This window comes from Sciurus vulgaris (genome assembly GCF_902686455.1).
Source record: "Sciurus vulgaris genome assembly, chromosome: 4".
Lineage (NCBI taxonomy): Eukaryota > Metazoa > Chordata > Mammalia > Rodentia > Sciuridae > Sciurus > Sciurus vulgaris.
Window position 1 is genome coordinate 178,426,538 of NC_136464.1, and position 23,163 is coordinate 178,449,700.

Genomic DNA, 23,163 nt, shown 5'->3' on the forward strand with positions numbered 1-23,163 from the left:
AGTCAGAAGACACAGACAGCGATGGGCTTACGCGGGGTCCAGGACGGGCGGTCCGTGTGCTGTCCCTCTGCTTCCCTCCTTCAGCACTGACCCTTGATGTCCTCCACTTTTTCTGCTCAAACCTGGCTCTCTTGCCCCTGGTTCTCTTGGGGGAATCCTGCCCTCCTGACAGAGGACATCTTGCAATTTGGGGAAGCTTTCTTGTTTGGTTGTCACAACAGGAGGTGGGGTGCTATGGCAACCTGTGCACAGCAGCTGGGATGCTGATTAACATCCTGCAACATGTACGTCAAGCCCCACAAAGAATTACCTGGCCCCAAGTGCCAACAGTGCCAGGTTCCAGAAGCCCTTGTCCAGGCAGTGGACCAGAGCTGCCATCAGGGTGATGACCATCCTGAACACTCTACCTACTAGCTGAGTGACCATGGGTGAGAGTCTTGCCTCCTCTGTCCCTCAGTGTCGACTGGCATTCACAGAGCAAGTAGCACCTGGCCGATGTGGAGCTCTATCTTCCCCACTCGTGTCTTACTTAGTCTGGTTTCTCCAAGAAACAGATGTGAAGACAAGGATGTGAGCAGAAGCATTTTGTCTGGGAAGCGTGAGTAACACAGCCAGGAAGGTGGAAGTCACCCAGGCGAGTGCCAAGAAGCCAGCGCCCTCAGTGGGCACCCAAACTGGACCGTGGGAGGAAAGCTGGGAGAATCATGCAGTTGAAATCATGCTACTTCAGGTTCTGAGAACTTCTGGGGTATTTTTACGGCAACACCTCAGGCACAGAGGGCAGCAGCTGGGCACTCGGGTGTGTCTGAGCACTGAGTGAGGTCCGACTGTGTCCACGACAGCCCCACTCTTCTTTACAGTCTCATGGGAAGTAAATCAAGTTCATGTCTCAAGAATTTGGTGCCTGGTGCCCATCGTACCCCAAGAAGATGATTAATAAATTAGTGTTTTGGGCTGTGATTCATGTGACTCTAGCGCAGTTGAATCAAGAGGGCTCTTTGGGAGGATTCTGGGTCAGACACCCAATCAAATGAAAAAATGAAGACTCAGGCTTGAGAAATGTAGGAGCCAGGGGTGCTCCCACTTCAGAGATCTCAGCAGCAGGAGTTCAGAAGCCTTTTCTTTCAGCTTCCAGTTGGTTATCTCCCACACCTGTGGACAAGGTTCAGGGTCTGAGGGAAAGATCCTGCCTGGTTTCACTTGGTCCTAAGCTAAACCCTACAGTCCAGGCTACAGAGGGTCAGAAGCATCCCACGAAATCATGAGGAGCAGGCTTGAGGGATGTGTGGCTCACATCTCCTTCTTGGCCACCCCATGCATACACACTTTCTCACTTCCATCAACACAATTCCAAAATGGAGGCCCACACTCCCTCCAACGGAAGATAACCTAATGGCTGTTGCAGCAGAGTAGATGGAGTGGCTCTTCCCAAGTCCAAATCTCTAGAAGATGTGCACATCTTCCCCAGTTCACTTGTTCCTCCCTCAGCAGGAGGCAATCCCAGGTGGCCACAGACAATAACCTCTGCTTCCCACTGGCTGCAATTCCGGAATTTGAATATGAATGACAGGCTCCGTGCTTTTCACATGATCTTCCTCAAAGGTTTCACAAAAAAGAAACATGATCAGACAAATGTAAGAGGTAGATACCACAGTTACTTATCTGGGAAGACTGATGGGAATCCACTCTCAAAGATGAGAGGATATCTTGAAGAGCTAGATGTTCTTTAAGAACCCCAGGAACTGAGAACATTAGTCAGATGTGTGATTTTCAGTGCAGAAAATATTTGGTTTCAGTGAAATCATGCACCTTCACAATTTCTGGTCCCTCAGATGTCTGATAATGCAGTGACACAAAGATAGAACCCTCTCTGTCCAATGACTTAGGGCTGAAACTATGCCCCCTCACCTACAGACTTTGGGGCCAGCCCCTGAGAGTTCCAGGACAAAGAGCCCATTCATTCCACCAGGTGGGATGGAGAGACTGAGACCACATCCCACCATGGAGGTTGGGGGACAAAAAGACAGTGTAGGTAAAATATGATTGGGTCACAAAGATGGGGGCTAATTCAGGAGGAAATAAAATGCTAATACCTTCAGGACACTCCCCCCTCCTCCGCCTGTTGCCAAGGATACCTGCCTCCAGGGAATTGTTCCTCCCAAGAAGTTGTTAAGGAAGTACCTCCTGGGAGGTTCCTTTCCTGCCTGTTTGGGCAGAAGCCCTGGAAGGCTTCATTCCCACTTTTTGGTCACTAGTCAGTAGGCAAGATAAGGGGAGAAGGGGTCCATGAAAACAAAGGAACTCTACAATGTGTAAAAGGGTCAGGACCCCCCCTTCCTCAGACACTGAGCTCTTCTCTGCAGAGGAGTCTGTCTCTGGCCTATCCTTTATATAAAATCTGCTTTCTAGGTTGCCCCAGCCTTTCTCGGGTGTTCTGTCTTCACACCTGGGGAAACAGAACTCAGCCCTTGATGATTCATTTTCATCACTGGATTGCCTTAGACCCAGAAATCCTGTACCGCGGGAGCTTAGAAAGGGACTCTTCGTGCCTTGGTGTGACAGCAGCAGATGCACTGTCAGGCTGCAGAGAGATCGCCATCATAGATACAAAGCGGGTGTTCAAAACCTATCCAGGCAACAGTTAAACCCCTTACCTACGCAGGTGCCTGGGACACACCCATGTGTATGTACGTGGCAAAAAGAATCAACTTAAAAGACCAAATCCACCCACACGTGTCAGACTGGTAGACGTGGGAGAATTCACTTTTGCTTACTCCTAAATGCTCTTTATATCATGACACCCATTGCACATGAAAGAGGGAAAGACCATGAGGGAAATAACCCAATAGGTCTGGAAGGACTGAGTGAAGTTATTGTCATTTCACTTTAAACAGAGCACATGCCTGTTCTGGGCACCTGAGTCTCATACTCAACCACAGGCTGTTGGTTGATCATCTGCTCCTATAAAGCAGCTCTCACAAAACCAGTGAGTTGCCTTGATGGACTTACAAGCATTTTGAAGAACAGTCGTTTGTTTCAACTTTTAAATTTCTTTCCCAATCCCTTTCTTAAGGCAGATTTCTTCTCAAAGAAACTTTATTATGATTTTATTAGAAAGATCTCCAACTGCAAGAGCATGTAACACAATGGGCAGCTGCCAGGTTTCATGCATCACGGCAGCCAAGACTGCTCTGGGGCTGAGCTCAAGGCCTGTGACATTACCTTCATGTGCTGTGCTTGGAAACAGGTTTCGATGAGAAATTCTAACACAGAAAACGTCTTCGAGAGTGTTGATTGGGTAAAGATGTTTCTTTTGTCTTACACTCAAATAGACGACAGCCTTTTGAAGCTCACCTTAACCCCAGGACAAATGGGTCCAGATACCTTTGTCAGTATGGAAACATCCCTTCACAGTTATTGAACTTTGAGAATAAGGAGGAAACTTAGGCCTTAGCTCTAGTTTCCCTGTCAGACCCGGTTCCAAAAAATAAAATAAAAAATAGAGACAACCACACACATCCAGTTCTCCAAAACACACGCAAGTGCACAGGACAGCCCGCTGGTCTTCTCCCAGAGCCCTCTGGGTGAGCCCTCCCGGGGCCGTGCTGTGCCACCCTGCAGCTCAGCCAGCAGCCTCTGCTCCCTGCTCTCTCCACGTCGCCGTCTGCCCGTTGGAAATGGCACTTTTTAGGGTGGACTTAGTTGTAACGAATCATGCTCTGATTTTAGCAACAGCAGTTGACTAGTGTTCAGAAAGGCAATTTTTTCCAAACAGGTTTCTATTAGGAAAGAATGTGTTTACCTGGTGGAACTATTCTGGGAAGTTCCACAGAGGGAAATTCCTTTCATTCTTTCCCTGCTTCCAGGGCAAACTCGGATTTGATGCACATGCTCTCCTGCAAGCCATGGCGTCAAGGTCTGGAGGAAATGCACTGCACTATTTAAGTACTGGTACAGCTAGAAAGGGCTGGAGGAGGCAGCTAGGGCATTTTGTCCTCCTGTTTGCCACTTGTGGCCTCAGACAAATCACTTCATCTGTGAAGCTGTTTCCTTCACCTAGAGATGGCAACACCTTTACCATATCTACCCTGGAAAGTTCTGGAAGAAAAGACCCCTGACCAGTTCTGAGTCTCTCTCCTCTGCCCTTGTGAAAGCACAGACTTGGGATGGAGAATGATGGGGACATCCTATAAAGCTGCCTCAATGGCTCAGCTGCCTCAAGGACAACAGTCATCCTGGGCACCGCCTGCCCCAGGAAGTTGCTGCAGGGCCTGCAGATCTTATACCATCAAGACAAAAACTGGGGCAACCAACTACTGAGATGCTGGGGTCTTGTCAGCACATGGCATTCTAGTGCAGCCCAACTGGTGGTCTGTGTGTGCGTGGCAATGTGCCTGCATGTGTCAGAGTGTGATCATATGACCATCCAGAAAAGTACAGGACACATACTGAAATTAGCGAGTGGGAGCTGACAAAGAGGGAATTAGCTGGGAGCAAGGAAAAGAGGGATGTGCACATGATAATAATGATGATAAAGGCTGGATTTTTAGCCCCCACTCCCTCCGCGCCGGAGGGGAACCGGGCGCCGGGGCTGCTTCGGCTGCCGCGGTCGGTTGTCGCCATGGACTCTCCGTGGGAGGAGCTGACTCTGGCCTTCTCCCGCACGTCCATGTTCCCCTTTTTGACATCGCCCACTACCTGGTTTCCGTGATGGCGCTGAAGCATCGGGCCGGTGATGGATCCACTTAATAGATAAATCAGTCAGCAATCTGCCATGTACAAGGAGCAGTGGAAGGGGCCTGGAGGAATCCTGTTTCAAGCTGGTTTACTGCTATGCTCCACTGTTTTGGTGGAGGAATTTTATCATGTATACTGCTTGCAGAGCCTCCGCTGAGGTTTCTTGCAATCCACACTAATATTTTACTGGCATCTTCAATCTGGTATATTATATTTTTTTGCCCATGGGACCTAATTTCCCAGGGCTAGTCATTCTTACCTGTTCAACTTCTTGCTGCGGGAATGAAGGAAGTGACCAGAACTTGGAAAATAGTAGGTGGAGTCACACATGCTAATAGCTATTACAAAAATGGCTGGCTAGTCATGATAGCTATTGGATGGGCCCAAGGTGCAGGTGGTATTATTATTACGAATTTTGAACAGTTGGTAAAAGGAGATTGGAAACCAGAAGGTGATGAATGGCTGAAGATGTCCTACCCTTCCAAGGTAACCCTGCTGGGGTCCCTTATCTTCACATTTCAGCACACCAAGCATCTGGCCATTTCAAAGCATAATCTTATGTTCCTTTATACCATCTTTCTTGTGACCACAAAGATAACCATGATGATTACGGAGACTTCTTCTGTGACTCTTGCTCCTTTTGAGGATATACTGAGTCGGATGCTCTTTGGCTGGCAGAACCAGTTTTCATTGTGTGATAAGAAATGTGGAACAGGCTTTTTTCAAGATGGCGGCCTAGAGGGTGGCTGCATTACGTGTTGCTCCAGAACTCAGGATTCAAGAGAGGAGATATTGAGACGCTTGGGACCAACTCAAAGTAGCCGGGTGACTCTCACCCCCTGGGGGGGCATCCCGGATGGGACGGGGGTCCCGGAAAGCAGGAAACTTTGTGAAGTAGAACTGCCGGCGAGACGCCCCTCCCCCCGCTGGAGCGCCGTAGAGGAGGCCGCTCGGCACAGCGCTGGGACTCGGAGCAGCCACTGGGGCTCCGGCGGCTGCCCGGGGGAGGAGTGGCGGGGAGAACTGTGTGGACTCAGGACACCGGGGCCTGCCCTGAGGAGGAGGAGAGGAGCGTGGCCACTTGGATTCGGAGAGACTGCGCCAGAGCTGCAGGCGGTTGCCAGAGGAGAAGCTGCGCGGCGAGCTGTTTGGAATCAGAACGACGCTTCTGAACCCCGGGGCCTGCCCTGAGGACGAGGAGGAAGAGGAGCGGCCGCTTGGATTCGGGTGACTACACGGGAACTACAGGCGGTTGCCAGAGAAGGGGCTGCGTGGCGAGCTGTTTGGACTCTGACCACTTCTGAACCCCGGGGCCTGCCCGGAGGAGTAGGAGAAGGAGGAGAAGGAGCGCGGCGGGTCCTTTGGACTCGCAGTGACTGCATTAGCGCTCCAGGCGGCTGCTCAGAGGAGAAGGCGAGTGGTGAGTTGTTTGGTCTTAAAGTGACAGCTCCTGAACACAGGGGGGCTGCCTGGAGGAGAAGCGTGGTGGGACGCTTGGTCTTGAGGGGCCGCACCAGAGCTCCGGGCGGTGCCCAGAGGACCCGTGCAGCGGGTCACGTGGATTCAGAGCCACTCAGAGGGACTGCTCCTGAACACCCGGGGGGTTATCTGGAGAAGGAGGAGGAACGGGGAGGGTCACTTTGACTCGGAGTGATTGATTGCCCCGGGCTACGGGTGGTTGGTGGGAGGAGGAGGCACGAAGTGAGTTTCTTGGACTCCTAGTGACCGCACCGGCATACTGGGCGGCTGTCTGGAGGAAGAGGCGTGTGGCGGGTCTCTGGGACTCAGAGCGATTGTTCGGGGCCACAGGTGGCTGCTCAGAGGAGGGGCCACGCAGCCAGGCGATTAGGTGCAGAACAGGGTCCCAGGATCTAGGAGGCTTCTGGGTGGAAGAGCCGCACAGAGACAGGCTTAGGGCGGAGCGAAGGTTCCAGGCCTATGGGCAAATTCTCTGAGGAGGGGCAGCCTAAGGAGATTCATCTGCGAAGGGTGAGGCTCCCAGGCCCAGGAGGTAGGGCCAGGCCCCTGGAAACTTTGCAGAGGAAGGCAGCCCAGCCCAGGCAGTAGCTGTAAATTGAGGGGAACCTCTAGGAGGAAACTGACCAGCGAGACCTCCCCACTGGGTGAGTCTTCCCTGCCTGGTGAGGTTTCCCCACAAGGACGGTAAAACCAGAGACACAGGCCCAAACAGGCCTTGCCTCAGCCCACAGCCTAGGTCCCCTTTGGATGACCATTGGTCAACAAGTGGAGGCACCTCTGCCCACTAGCAGGGAATATACCCCACCTGAAGGCCACCACTCCTAGAGAGGCAGCTTCCTTGTGGAGCACCGCATTATCAACTTCCTCCAAGACTTCAGCCTACTGAAGGCTAAGAGGGGATATATATAGAAATCTTCAGGGACATTGTAAATCAGAGGAAATCTGCAATATCTCAGCGGTCCACTGATATCTGAACAACATGAGAAAACAAGGAAAGAAAATGCTGCAAACAAATCTAGATGTTACATCAATAAAACCCAATGACAGCATGGCAGAAGAAATGACAGAAAAGGAGTTCAGAATGTACATAATTAAAATGATCAGAGAAGCAAACGAGGAGATGAAAGAGCAAATGCAAGCATTGAATGATGAGATGAAAGAGCAAATGCAAGCATTGATTGATCGCACCAATCGACAGTTAAAAGAGCAAATACAGGAAGCAAAAGATCATTTCAATAAAGAGTTAGAGATATTGAAAAAAAACCAAACAGAAATCCTTGACATGAAGGAAACAATAAACCAAATTAAGAACTCCATAGAAAGCATATCCAATAGGATAGAACACCTGGAAGACAGAACCTCAGACATTGAAGACAAAATATTTAACCTTGAAAACAAAGCTGAACAAACAGAGAAGATGGTAAGAAACCATGAACAGAATCTACAAGAACTATGGGATATCATGAAAAGGCCAAATTTAAGAATTATTGGGATTGAGGAAGGCCTAGAGAAACAAGCCAAAGGAATGAACAACCTATTCAATGAAATAATATCAGAAAATTTCCCAAATCTGAAGAATGAAATGGAAAATCAAGTTCAAGAGGCTTACAGGACTCCAAATACACAAAATTACAACAGACCCACACCAAGGCACATTATAATGAAAATACCTAACATACAAAATAAAGACAGAATTTTAAAGGCTGTGAGAGAAAAGAACCAAATTACATTCAGGGGGAAACCAATACGCATATCAGCAGATTTTTCAATCCAGACCCTAAAAGCTAGAAGGTCCTGGAACAACATTTTTCAAGCCCTGAAAGAAAATGGATGCCAACCAAGAATCTTATACCCAGCAAAACTTACCTTCAAATTTGACGATGAAATAAAATCCTTCCATGATAAACAAAAGCTAAAAGAATTTACAAAAAGAAAGCCAGCATTACAGAACATTCTCAACAAAATATTCCATGAGGAAGAGATGAAAAACAAAGAAGCAAATCAGCAAAGGGAGGAATTATCCTAAAGGAATTGTCAAATAAAGGAGGAAACAAGTTGTGTCAAACAAATAAATAAACAAAATTTTAAAAATGAACCAAATGACCGGGAAACCAAATCAGTTCTCTATAATAACCCTGAATGTTAATGGCCTGAATTCATCAATCAAAAGACATAGACTGGCAGACTGGATTAAAAAGAAAGATCCAACAATATGTTGCCTGCAAGAGACTCACCTCATAGAAAAAGATACCCATAGATTAAAGGTGAAAGGATGGGGAAAAACATACCATGCACATGGACTCAGCAAAAAAGCTGGAGTATCCATCCTCATTTCCGATAATGTGGACTTCAAGCCAAAGTTAGTCAGAAGGGATAAAGAAGGTCATTTCATACTGCTTAAGGGAAGCATAAATCAGCAAGATATAACAATCATAAACATCTATGCCCCAAACAGTGGCTCATCTATGTATGTCAAACAAATCCTTCTCAATTTCAGAAACCAAATAGACCACAACACAATAATACTAGGTGATTTTAACACGCCGCTCTCACCACTGGACAGATCTTCCAGACAAAAATTGAACAAAGAAACCATAGATCTCAACAACACAATCAATAATTTAGACTTAACGGACATTTATAGAATATTCCATCCAACCAAGAGTGAATACACTTTCTTCTCAGCAGCACATGGATCCTTCTCTAAAATAGACCATATATTATGCCACAAAGCTAATGTTAGCAAATACAAGAAGATAGAGACACTAGCATGTATTCTATCAGATCATAATGGATTGAAGTTAGAAATAAATGAAAGAGTAAAACACAGAAACTATTCCAACATCTGGAGATTAAACAATATGCTATTATATGATGAATGGATAACAGAAGATATTAGGAAGGAAATTAAAAAAATTCTTAGAGGTAAATGAGAACAAAGAAACATCATATCAAAATCTCTGGGACACTATGAAAGCAGTACTTAGAGGGAAATTTATTTCATGGAGCGCATTTAATAAAAGAAGTAAAACTCAACAAATAAACAACCTGACACTACAGCTCAAAGCCTTAGAAAAAGAAGAACAGAACAGCACCAAAAGTAGTAGAAGACAGGAAATAGTTAAACTCAGAGCTGAAATCAATGAAATTGAAACAAAAGAAACAATACAAAAAATTGACAAAATAAATAGTTGGTTCTTCGAAAAAATAAACAAAATTGATAAACCTTTAGCCACACTAACAAAGAGAAGACGAGAGAAAACCCAAATCACTAAAATTCGGAATGAACAAGGAAATATCACAACAGACAGGATGGAAATACAAAACATAATTAGAAGCTATTTTGAAAATCTATACTCCAACAAAATAGAAAATTTCGAAGACATCAACAGGTTTCTAGAGACATATGAATTGCCTAAACTGAATGAGGAGGACATAAACAATTTAAATAGTCCAATTTCAAGTACTGAAATAGAAGAAGTCATCAAAAGCCTACCAACAAAGAAAAGTCCGGGACCAGATGGGTTCTCAGCCGAGTTCTACAAAACCTTTAAGGAAGAGCTCATTCCAATACTTCTCAAAGTATTCCATAAAATAGAAGAGGAGGGAACCCTCCCAAACTCATTCTATGAAGCCAATATCACACTGATACCCAAACCAGACAGAGACTCATCAAGGAAAGAAAATTTCAGACCAATATCCTTAATGAACATCGACGCAAAAATTCTCAACAAAATTTTAGCAAATCGCATACAAAAACATATTAAAAAGATAGTGCACCATGATCAAGTGGGTTTCATCCCAGGGATGCAAGGTTGGTTCAACATCAGGAAATCAATAAACGTAATTCACCATATTAATAGACTTAAAGTCAAGAATCACATGATTATTTCAATAGATGCAGAAAAAGCATTTGATAAAATACAGCACCCCTTCATGCTCAAAACACTAGAAAAAATAGGGATAGTGGGAACATTCCTTAATATTGTAAAGGCCATTTATGCTAAGCCCACGGCTAATATCATTCTAAATGGTGAAAAACTGAAAGCATTCCCCCTAAAAACTGGAACAAGGCAGGGATGCCCTCTTTCACCACTTCTATTCAACATCGTTCTTGAGACTCTGGCCAGAGCAATTAGACAAACCAAAGAAATTAAAGGGATACGAATTGGAAAAGAAGAACTCAAACTATCCCTGTTCGCTGATGACATGATTATATATTTAGAGGAACCTGGAAATTCCACCAGAAAACTCTTAGAACTCATAAGTGATTTCAGTAAAGTAGCAGGTTACAAGATCAATGCCCATAAATCCAACGTATTTTTATACATAAGTGATGAATCTTCAGAAAGAGAAATTAGGAAAACTACCCCATTCACAATAGCCTCGAAAAAAATAAAATACTTGGGAATCAATCTCACAAAAGAGGTGAAAGACCTCTACAATGAGAACTATACAACACTAAAGAAAGAAATTAAAGAACACCTTAGAAGATGGAAAGATCTTCCATGTTCTTGGATAGGAAGAATTAATATTGTCAAAATGGCCATACTACCAAAAGTGCTATACAAATTCAATGCAATTCCAATTAAAATCCCAATGACGTACCTTACAGAAATAGAGCAAGCAATTATGAAATTCATCTGGAAGAATAAGAAACCCAGAATAGCTAAAGCAATCCTTAGCAGGAAGAGTGAAACAGGGGGTATTGCAATACCAGATCTTCAACTCTACTACAAAGCAATAGTAACAAAAACAGCATGGTATTGGTACCAAAATAGAAAGGTAGATCAATGGTACAGAATAGAGGACACGGACACAAACCCAAATAAATACAATTTTCTCATACTGGATAAAGGGGCCAAAAATATGCAATGGAGAAAAGATAGCCTCTTCAACAAATGGTGCTGGGAGAATTGGAAATCCATATGCAACAGAATGAAACTAAACCCATATCTCTCACCATGCACGAAACTAAACTCAAAATGGATTAAGGACCTCGGAATCAGACCAGAGACCCTGCATCTTATAGAAGAAAAAGTAGGTCCAAATCTTCACCTTGTTGGTCTAGGACCAGACTTCCTTCACAGGACTCCCATAGCACAAGAAATAAAAGCTAGAATCAACCACTGGGATAGATTCAAACTAAAAAGCTTTCTCTCAGCAAAGGAAACTATCAGCAATGCCAAGAAAGAGCCTACGGAGTGGGAGAATATCTTTGCCAATCATACTTCAGATAGAGCACTAATCTCCAGAATCTATAAAGAACTCAAAAAACTCTACTCCAAGAATTCAAATAGTCCAGTCAACAAATGGGCTAAGGAAATGAATAGATACTTCACAGAAGAAGATCTACAAGCAATCAACAAACATATGGAAAAATGTTCAACATCTCTAGTAATAAGAGAAATGCAAATCAAAACCACCCTAAGATTCCATCTCACCCCAATTAGAATGGCGATTATCAAGAATACGAGCAACAACAGGTGTTGGCGAGGATGTGGGGAGAAAGGTACACTCATACACTGCTGGTGGGGCTGCAAATTAGTGCAGCCGCTATGGAAAGCAGTGTGGAGATTCCTTAGAAAACTTGGAATGGAACCACCATTTGACCCAGCTATCCCACTCCTTGGCCTATACCCAAAGGACTTAAAATCTGCATACTACAGAAATACAGCCACATCAATGTTCATAGCTGCTCAATTCACAATAGCCAGACTGTGGAACCAACCTAGATGCCCTTCAATTGATGAGTGGATAAAGAAACTGTGGTATATATATACTATGGAATATTACTCAGCCATAAAGAATGATAAAATTATGACATTTGCAGGCAAATGGATGAAATTGGAGAATATCATGCTAAGTGAGATAAGCCAATCTCAAAAAGCCAAAGGACGAATGATATCGCTAATAAGTGGAGGTTGACACATAATGGGGGGGAGGGAAGGGTTAGAGTTAGGGTTAGGGAGGGGGGCAAGTATGGAGGAAGGAACTACTGTATAGAGGGTAAAGAGGGGTGGGAGGGGTGGGGGGAAGGGAAAAAATAACAGAATGAATCAAACAACATTGCTCTATATAAATTTATGATTATACAAATGGTATGCCTTTACGCCATGTACAAACAGAGAAACAACATGTATCCCATTTGTTTACAATAAAAAAAAAAATAAATAAAAAATAAAAAAATAAAAAGGGAAAAAAAAAAAAAAAAAAAAAAAAGAAATGTGGAACAAAATCATCTTCCAATGGCACTGGTTCATCAGTTTCAAAACCTACGACTGATGGTTTAGATGTTAAAAGGAAACATACTAAGAAGACCGAGTAAATTTTCTTGAGCTCTAGAAGGCAAAAAAATTTTCTTTCTACCTATCAAATTGTGATAAATATTTCTATGTAGATGATGTGAAATAAAGATTATATATAAGGAATGGAGGTGACAAAAAGAAAGAAATTCTGTTTTAGGGTGACTACCACTTTCTTGATTGTAATTCTTGAGTGTCATGAGTGTATCATGTGAATTTTTTCTGACATAAAGTATCTTTTGTGATTATTTGAAGTTTTACATTGATAAAAGAAGTTATAAAAATTTAAAACTTTTAAAAATTAGGTATTTTCATACATTAAAAAAATATGAATCTCTTTGAGCTTAGTTCAGCAGAATTAAACTTTTATTTTACATTACCATCATAATTTCTAGGTGTAGAAAATTAATTGATTAAAAAATTAAAATTCCTATTTAATTTTGAGCACTGAAGGCAGTAAACTTTTCCTAAAATATGTTTGCTATATGAACATTATAATTTTGCCCACATTAAAATGGAGAATACCTGAAATTTAACTTAATTTTATCTCTAGCAGTTTTTTTCAGTAAAAACACCATATTGTTAGTATGAGTTTCAATTTGAAGTCTGTTTTATGCCCTTGTTTAAAAAACTGTTTTTTTCCCCCTTGTGGAAAATCAGGGGTGCAATTTTTGATAAATTACTAATTCCATGTTTGATACTTTCAGTTTTCTGAAATTATAAAACATGGGATTGGCTCTCCCTGCCCCATCCTTAAAACACATTTATTTCAACTGTAGAAAAAATTTTCACATTTCACATGTTCTCTCTGACTTCACTTCTTCTGATTACAGTTCTGGTAGCAGTTGTCTTAGTGATTCAGCAAAAAGTATTATCTCTATTTAAATTTGTTTCTTCCATGTCTCCTTTCTAGTGGCTACTTTCTCAGTTTTTTGTTTGAATGATTCCTATTAGATTACATATGGCTACGTTTAGTTATAATCTACTTGTACATGTACTATTAATTTTATTTTAAATGAAAACTGATTACCTTCATGTGAAAATGTTCAGCTTTGAAAAGAATTGTGTGCACATTTAATAGTAATCAGCTAAGAAATAGATCAACTGAATTCTCATGGTCGTCTTTTTTGATTGAAGAATGATGACATTAAATCTGGTTTCTTATTGACAAAATAAAAAACAAATAAGAAAAGATACTAAGTGATGTTAGAGTTTCTTTATTTTATGGTTTTAAAAGTACAGTTCTGACATTCAAACTGTGACATGATTTCTTATATCAAGACCATGAACCTACTACCTGTATCAGGTAGAACTTTCATATGGCTTAGAAGTACTCAAGTCATATTCAAGTTGAAAGTTCTTTGCTTTTAATTTTTAACGACTGTAAACACCAGCAGGTACTATACTTGCTTAAGAAAAATGATTTTCTTTTTGACAGGTGGAGCACTTTTGATACTCTTGGAATGCTAAGAAGTTTATTTTTAATACTGTGACAGCATTAAATTGAGTTCTGTATTATATATGATATTCTTAATAGTTGAAAACTTTTCAAAATGAACTTGTTATTAATTATTGGTCAGTTTTGAAGTTTGGATTTAACTGTAGTTAAAATGGTTGGAATCTTGTTTTATGCTTGTATTAAAAGACAAATTCATTAAAATAAGTTATTCAATACAAAAAAAAAAAAAAAAAAGGCTGGATTTTTAAAAAATCACTTGTGATATGATCATGCTTGCTATGGGCTAGGCTACATGGGCAATGACCAAACAGACTCCATTTTACCCTAAGACTCCATGCCATGTAGGAAATGCTTCTCCCATGAGAAAACTTCGCCTCTGTGCCCATCAACGGTTGCCTAGCATAGCATGTTTGGCAACACAAAATGGCAATTCTTATACAATGTGATATTGTCCTCCCTCTGGGTTCCACTTTTCTTGGGCAGTGCACCTAACCATTCTCTGTCATAGCAACAGCCACTTATGGTTGATGTACTGACACGCCTTACTTATGGTATAAAAGGTGTACTCTAACCTCTGGAGGGGGTCAAACGTGCAGACTGCATCCTGCCCCACATCCCGCCAGCTGGTGGATAAGGATGGTTCCGTGTCCTGCTGTAAGATGGACTTGGTGATTCACTGCGATCTCGCCGTAACATAACCAGGGTGTTATACCCGGAGGGCTGTGTTCGGGTGCTTTTTTCTTACTTCCTTACATGCTGTCTCACTCTGGGCTCCTCCTGGAAGGTTATTTGGAAGTGCTGCCCTGCTGGGAAACAGGAAGAGATGCCAAGAAGGGAGAGCCAATGTGAGGATGCACTTTCTGGTGGCAGGTCACCGGAACTCCCTTCCCTGCGACTTCTCAGGAGCTTTCTGAACTACACCTCAGGATTATTCACCCAGAGGACCAAGGGGGAACACTTTCTACTTGTTCCTGTTAGCCAGGGGTCAAGGGTGACCTGGAGCATGGCTCCACCGTGTTTCTGGGTTCTCTTGCCTAAGAACCAGCAGTTCCAAAGGTGCCTGACACGCTTGCACAGGAGAAGCCTGGGATTGGGCAGCAGATGGGACAGGGCCTGAGCAGAGACACCCTTGGTTGTGATCAAGGAGCCCAGATGGGCGGGCTACCACCCCTGAAGTAGGCTGTAGGGGCTGGATGGTTTGAAGAGCCAGTCGAGGGGTGTCTGATGCACCTTCAGGCACTGACTGAATTTTCTACAGTGAGTATACATTACTGATCTGGTGAGAAGAAAATCCATCTTCACTGTTGGAAAAAAATTAAAAAAAGGTTTGTTGGTGTAATTCCTACCTCTAGTCGATGGCTAGCTCTTCAGCAACATAAGTGAGCAATTTTGGGAACTTGACCTGTTGTCCTCTCCTACTCTTCTTTCTCTCATCTTCCTGATTTTCCCTCCTCTTCCTGTATCTTACCTCAGTAGGCCACTTCCACACCCGTCCTTCGAGGTCCGCCCGCCCTGCAGCCAGGCCTGCAGCCTGAGATGCAAAACCCCAGCGGCTACCACTGGCCCAGGCTAATTCATTTTCTTTCTCTCCCTCTCTCTCGACTTGATTTTTGTCTCTGTTTTCTTTTTGTTGCCTTTTAAAATTATTCAGTTAAATTTAGCTGCGGTTTCATTTATTTTTATCAGAACAAATGGGGTGGGGAACCTGAAGCAGGAGATAAAAGTAAAGTAGGAAACTCGTGCACAGCACAAAACAATTCCTGGTGCTTCTGTTAAAGGAAAGACACCAGTGAGGCTTGTTGAAGCGCGGGGTGTGCACTCTGCCTAGGACCATCGAGGTAGGAGGAGGCAGCACCCAATGGGGTCTTGCACTGGGGGAGGGACCTGTCTCAGCTCTACCTCGCATCAGCAAGTGAGAATTCCAAGTGGAGTAGCAACAAAGTGGGGCAGGGTGGGGGCAGTCAGTGAATGGAAAATCACTAATATCAGGGGTGGGGCTTCCAGTGAACTGACCTATCAGGATTCTCCCCGCAGGGATGGGGGGGAGGGTGAAAGTTCCAGACCCTGAGACTTGAAGAGGGAGCTGACACTGAGCACAGGGGCTTCGGCTAAACCAGTTCTTACAAGTGCCCACAGAGGCCAAGCAAAGGTTCAGAAGCCTGCGTCAAGTTTGGTCCAGCCGAGAATCTTTGTCCCAGAGACAGTGGCACCAGTGCAGATCCGCTCTCTTCCAGAGGTGGTGAAAGTTCTCAAGCTCTTCAAAGCTCTGGAATCAAAGAGGGTGTTTGCAGCGCTTTGTCGCTTGGATTTCCAGTGCCACTGGCAACCGCGAGGATACATGGGTCTCTTTTCTTGATGCTCCTGTCGTGTGGACAGCTGCTTTTCAGTGAAAAACGGGTCCACAAACGTTATCTCATTTTAAGCTCAAGTCACCACCACCTGGGACAGTGTGGAGGAAGGGAGTTCCCACCCTGCCTGTCACCTCTCCCAGGCCAGCAGGTTGTCCAGAGGACCAGAGGACCGCAGTCTTCATCAGAGTGGAAAGGAAAACAATGAGTGAAACCAAAACAACTTCATCCAATAAAGAAAATCTGACAAGCTGGAGCCTTTAAAATTAAAAAGACACCACCAAGGAAACAAGATAAACCAGAGATGAGGGAATATATTTGCCAAAGACATTTCTGATAGAGAATTATTATCCAAAATACACCACACATGCACCACACACACACACACAAACACAAACTCTTGAAACTCAATGATAAGAAAATAAGCCATTTAATTTACAAATGGACAAAAACCTGAACAGAAGCCAAAGAAGACGTACAGATGGCAAATAAGCCCAAGAAGAGATGTCCAATATCAGTAGGGGACTGCAGTTAAAATGAGATTCTACTGTACACCTCTTAAAATGACCAAATCCAGAACACGGACACCACCAAATGCCGGTGAGATTCTGGAGAAACAGGCGGCCTCATTCCTTCCTGGCGAGAATGCAAAACGTAGAGCTACTCTGGAAGAGGGTTTGGTGGTTTTTTACAAACCTAACATGCTCTTATCGTGTGATTCAGAATCGCCCTCCTTCCGCCTTACCCCAAAGAGCTGAAAACACGTCAGCTCAAAAGCCTGCACACAGATGTTTGTAGCAGTTCTATTGAGAATTGCCAGAACTTGGTTGGTGAAGTAGGCGAAGGGACAAAGTGTGACACATCTGGATGATGGGGTACAATTCAGGGCTACAAAGAAATAAGCTATTAAGTCACAAAATGACACAGAGCGTCTTCAAAGGCATATTACTGTGTGGGAGAAGCTGGTCTGAAAAGGCTCATGTGACAGTCTGGAAAAGGCAGAGTTACAGAGATAATAAAATGATCAGTGGTTACTAGGGGCTGAGAGTTGGGAGAACAAGAGCAGAGAGCACAGAGGAATTTCAGGACAGTGACTATACTCTGCAGGATCCTATGATGTTGGACACATACCATACGTTTGTACTAACCCACAGAATGCCCAGTGTTAAGAATGAACCCTAGCCAAGTACGATGCCACGTGCCTACAATTCCCAGCGACTCCCAAGGCTGGGGCAGGAGAATCGCAAGTTCAAGGTCAGCCTCAGCAACTTAGTGAGATCCTATCTCAAAAGAAGGTGTAACTCTGTGATAAAGTACCCATGAGTCAATCCCTAGGGCGGGGGGGTGGGGGAAGTGAACTGTAAACTGTGGACTTTTGGTGAGAACAATGTATCAGTGTAAGTCCATCAAAATATGGGGGAGGGATGCGTGGCACATGGAGTAATCGGGAGTTCTCTGTATTTTCCACTCAATTTCCTGTAACCTAAAACTGTTCTAAGAAATAAAATCTACTTTAAAAAAAAAATCTTCCTACATACATGGCAACAACAACAACAAAAAAAGGTAAATGGCAACCAAATCTTCAAGACAGCTTCCTGATTAAGAGACTTTCTTCCCAACAACAGGGCAGGCTCCATTTCAGTTCTCTGAGAAAACAGTTGTGATGGGTCACTATTCTCCTAACCCTGTCTCACAACGTTAATAGAAAACCCCGAGTGGAAGTCAGAAGTCAATCGTCAGGTCCGTGCAAGTCGAAACCCTGAATCGCAGACAGCTTAAGTGCTTTACACATGTGTGGACAGTCAGCTGACTAGTCCTAGCCTTGGTCCCCTGCCCGGCACAGCAACAGAGGTGGCATTATTGGTGGCTCCAATGCAGGATCGTCTCTTCATTCCAGACGTGTGAATCACTTTGGGTATTGAAACAACAACTGTGGCTTCTTCCCCCTCCAAAAACAAAGACTGTAGCATGCCTTCATACATAGGCAATGCGATCGGAATACTCACCACACCCGCATGGAAACAACCCCCTCATCTAGCCGTGCCTCTCCCTAAGCCCAGGATACACGGGTCACAGCACCAAAACGTCACTCTCCTTCCATATAAGAGGGGACACATGCGATAAAATGCGAATTTTACCAAAGATACCTGTGTCACCTGTCCCAGAAAGTGTTGATTCTAGTCTGAAGTGCATGCTGAGCGATTCCAACCACTTAAACCCTTCTGCATTAGCAGATTGCTGGGAAATTGAGACCCAAATACAGCCTCTCTTTTTTTAGCTCTCCTGGCGCAGTGGAGTGGAAGGATCATAGATCATTTATAAATGCGCTAACACCAGCAAACGTAAATCATTTTATTTAGAATAGAGTTCACTCTTATAGCTGTTCCTTAGAGCGTATCTTTTTCCAATCTCTTGTCTTCATTATTTCATAGGTGAAAAACTGAGAAACTTTTTTGTTTTTCCCCAAACAATTGTTTTTCTCTCTGGAAATTTCTCGCTGCCTCTCTTTGCCCAGGTAATTCTTACTATTTCCTTTAGCACAACTCAAACGTTAGCCACCACAAGGTCTTCTAGAACACTTTCTTAGTAAGTTCTGGTCTTGTAGTTCAGTTTAATTTTCTGAGCATTTCTCTCTTGCTCACTGGACCCAGAGGAACATGATAGTTGAGACATTGTAGCTGGTCTGGTTATTGGCATAGAAAAAATGCTCATTAAATATTTGAATAAGATGTGTAAATGAACACAGGAACAGCTTCTTTCCTCAACAGAATTCAGATCACACAGGTTTGAAGAGTTGGTATAAATCAGTTTCTTTGTAAGTGGAGAAGTTCAACTATCAGCGCCAGCTTCTCAAGTTTAAGCAAAGTATCACTTTTCTCACCAATATTTTCTTTGCTAAGCTTATATAGAAAGTTACAAACTAATAAACACTAAAATTCTCACACTTAGAATTTGAACTTAATGTTTTATCATGTTTCCTTCCATCTTTTTTTTAAAAACATGGGTGGATACATGGGATGGGGATGTAGCTCAGTGTTAGAGTACTTGCGTAGCATGCACGAGGCCCTGGCTCTGATCCCCAGCTTCACCAATAATAATAATAATAATAATAATAATAATTCCAAAAAATAAAAAATAAAAAAGAAGATACAATGAAAGGTCCCTTCTAACAGATACGTCATGTCAGCCATGGAGTTATTATTGTCTCACCCTTTATGCCTGCTCTGTAAAATTTAATGTGGGAACTTAAACAAGTAGCCTCAGTCAGATGAAGGAGGCTAAATTCTGTTAGTAGATGATGCACTAGGAAAGGGTTCTGTCCCCAGCCCAGATGTGCTTCTGTAGACCAGCAGCTTCTCTAGCACATGGTTTCTCCAGGGTCCAGATCCTGCAGAGCTCCCAGAGGGCATGGTGCCAGCAGCACCCAGTGGCTATCAGTTTACCCCCCCTACTGTATCCTCGGGTGATCCTGTAGCTCTGTTCTGCCCCTGCGCAGCTTGCCTGGGCACCCTCTGGAGCAGATGTTCAAGCCCGGACCAGAACGCTACCATGACGACTTCCCTGCCGTTTGGAGAGCCTTGGCCGTGCCTTCTTGACAAGCTCTGGATCTCTGTCCTGTTGACAGAGCAAGTTCCAGCTCAGTCCTCAACAGTCATTTCTCCTATATTTGTTAATTCTACATTCTTTAGAGTTCTGCTCTTATGAGTTGATGCACCATTATTCCAAACCCCTGTTATACTTTACATTCAATTTCCATGTTCGAGTTCTGGGGTGGTTTCTTTTTCCTGACTGGACCCAAGCAGAAATAGACACAAGTAAAGATTCTTTTGAATAAGTATATGAAATTTATCTCTTTTTAATAAGATGTAAAATTAATGTTGTTGTCGTATGCTGGCTATCTGGATGTGGAATAGGAATCCATGTGTTCTAAGCTTATACGTTCTGCCCATCAGTAGCAGAGGGGATGATTCTGCCTGGGAGGAACCACATGGAGGGACATGTTAGCATGCTTGGGAATTCTTGCCCTCCTGGCTTTGCGAGCTATGAGTCACTGAGACCAATGACTTTGCCAATTAGGGTCTCTGGCCACAGAAGACAGTCTCTGCCCAGATGCACACGTATAAGTTTTAGACTTATAACCACAGAGCATGCCCCTTTTGAGGCACTGCTATCAGTTTGCTCTCTGGCTGCCACTGAATCTGTACACCTGGCCCACGGAGGTCATGTGACTCTGTGGACTGATCTTTCCACTCTTAGGTCAGTGAACTTAGACTCCATGACTGAGGAGGTGGGAAGGACTGGCGTAGAAGACGAAGGAAGATGAAGGAGGGAAGATGAAGGAAGGTCCTTCACTGGAAGATGAAATTCAGCCAGCCTCTCAGCAGCACCTCGGCTTTCAGTGGAAAAGTCACCTCTGGACCTCAAAGGGAAATTTTTTTTTTTTTTGAATGATGCATGTTTTTATGATATTAATTACACTTAAGTATTAAAAAATGCCAGTGATCTCACAGTTTACAATATCAAAGGAAAATTTCATGTCCCACTTCACCACCCAAAGCAAAGCTGTGGCTTTCGGGGGCACAGTTTCCCCTAAATGCCTGGCCTGGGTCACTGATGCTTTGGTGTCCACTGGGTTCTGTGGCATGCTGCCCACATAGGGTCAAAGACAGACAGGGAGTCTCTGCCCAGAGGACAGAGCTCACTGTCTTTGTTGTTCTGGCCGATTGTCCCTTGGCGTAGATGTCCTGTACTTTACTCATTCTTAGGCTGTTGTGGATGGCAAATGGCAGACGCTTGGTCTGCTGCTTTTCACATGTTGACGACCCTTTGGAGGCTGCCAGTTGTGATTGCTGCCAGGACCATCTCACTCACACAGACGCAGACAGGATCCTCCTCAGATGACATTGTTAGAGCCATACCTGGCTGAAGCCTGGGCTGCCAGACTGCCCCCTTGTTACCTGGGTCCCAAGTCGTGCCGCATGTTGGACATACGTACAGCCTGGGCACAAAGCCAAGGACTCCATGTTCCTGCTGCAGGGATCCTGCATATCAGACTGCAGCCCCAGCTCAAGGTGGCCTGCTTGGTGGCCATGGAGAGGCTGCAGGGCACAGGGTGCTGCTCTTGCTGTTCCCAGCAGCTTGATTGATGGATTCAGACCTTCAGCTCCCTTATGGGGCGATGGGGGAGGAGCACATGCCACTCTTGACATATTTTCAGGGTTTTGGTGTTTTTGTTGCAATTCAATTAGCCAACTCTGGACGCTCAATTGAGGCCCTTAAAATTCACCTCTGTTTAATTGTCAGCTTTCTGGATCAGCAGCAGTCCAACAATTCGTACCTTCCACTGCAAATGCTCCCTGGTAATGGACAGACAGGTGTCAGCAGCCCTTCCACTCTCCCTGCCAGCCAGAGGCGTCTGGTGTTGTTGATCATTGGAGCAATCGCCTAAAAATTTGACTCAAAAGATTGAACCCTGCTTCCCTCACCCCTCCCTCTGGTCCACACCTCTCAGTAAAGCACCTTGTCACTGAATACAGCTGGGACCACAGAGGGATTATAATCTCTGGCCACTTCCTAGGCAACAATCAGGATGAAAGTGGGGTAGGCAGGTGACAAAGGGACCTGTTAGGGGCTGGGGAGATAACTCAGTCGGTAGAGTGCTTGCCTTGTAAGCACAAGGCCCTTTGTTCAATCCCCAGCACTGCAAAAAAAAAGAAAAAAAAAAAAAGTGCTGTTTTGAAAACTGGGATTTCACTCTGGCCCTCTCCAGTCACGATGCGTCTTTCTTTGCCATCACAGCAACCCCATACTTCTCTGGTTTTATGGTTTTCGACAGAATGTTAGACCCAAAATAAACTAGGAAATTCGAGTTTTGTTCTGGCTGAGGCCCTCATCCTCTGTGGGACTGACAGGCCGACATCATAAGACTCAGAAGGACCAGGGCACTTTGCTTGCACATACTGCTCACCAAGACCCCTCAGAACGTCCTATGTGCACCAGATGCTTTCTAAGTTCATTAAAAATGTCCTTGTCCCTCTTACCTGACCCTTTTGGAAGAAAGTCTGGGTATGAATAGGGGATCATTAGGGGGAACAGACGAGTTGAGAGCGACCAGAATGGGGTACAGCAATTTCACAGCAATGAGGGCAAGCACCTGGGAGGGAGGGAGAAGAGAGAGGCAGTAATAATCTTTGTGGTTTAGAACTAAAGCTCCTGGAGTTTCACATCTAAGGAAAATGCCGGTGTTCTCCCAAGCCGTTGCAAACACCTCCCATGAGCGGCTGCCCCATCTGTGATTCTCTTAAAGATCACCGACCACAGTGTGGCCCCCGTCTCCTTAGCCTGACAGAGAAATGGCTTGGAGTCAGCCAGGGCTTCTCCCGCTCCTGCCTGCCCCATAAGCACCCATCCGTATCCATCCTCGGGTTTTCCTTTGTGCCCATTCTCAGTCATTTTCCAGGGCAGACCGGAGAATGGATAAACGGGGACGTGTTCATGCACTGGAATATTATTCGACAATAAGGATAGACCACAAGTTCTACACACCAAACTGTCACAAATAAGATATCAAGTGGAAGAAACCAGACACAAGGAGTACACATCCTGTGGTTCCATCGGCACAATATCGCAAAACAGAAGAGGCGAAGAGAGTCTCCGGAGACGAGAGTCAGAAGAGTGGTTTTGTTGGGGTGATTTCTGGGGAGAGTCCAGATGTGGCTCCCGAGGTGCTGGCAGTGTTCTGTACCTTGCTCCGGAAGGCGGTTGAATGAGTGTGTTCTTGCAAATACATGCAGCGAGCTGTGGGTTAACCGTGGCTTACAACGATTCGCTATGT

The 23,163-nt window shown here is 44.3% G+C and overlaps 1 protein-coding gene and 1 pseudogene across 2 annotated transcripts in view; one reads left to right on the plus strand and one right to left on the minus strand.

Annotated features, from left to right (window-relative positions):
* Window positions 1-23,163, minus strand: part of METTL21C (methyltransferase 21C, AARS1 lysine) — a 133,261-nt gene that overhangs the window by 11,270 nt on the left and 98,828 nt on the right. The gene's annotated exons all lie outside the window — the stretch shown is intronic.
* Window positions 4,622-12,990, plus strand: LOC306658848 (trimeric intracellular cation channel type B-like; annotated as a pseudogene). The gene is made up of 3 exons (XR_013766645.1): window positions 4,622-4,732; window positions 4,784-5,439; window positions 12,440-12,990. The product of XR_013766645.1 is annotated as a trimeric intracellular cation channel type B-like (transcript).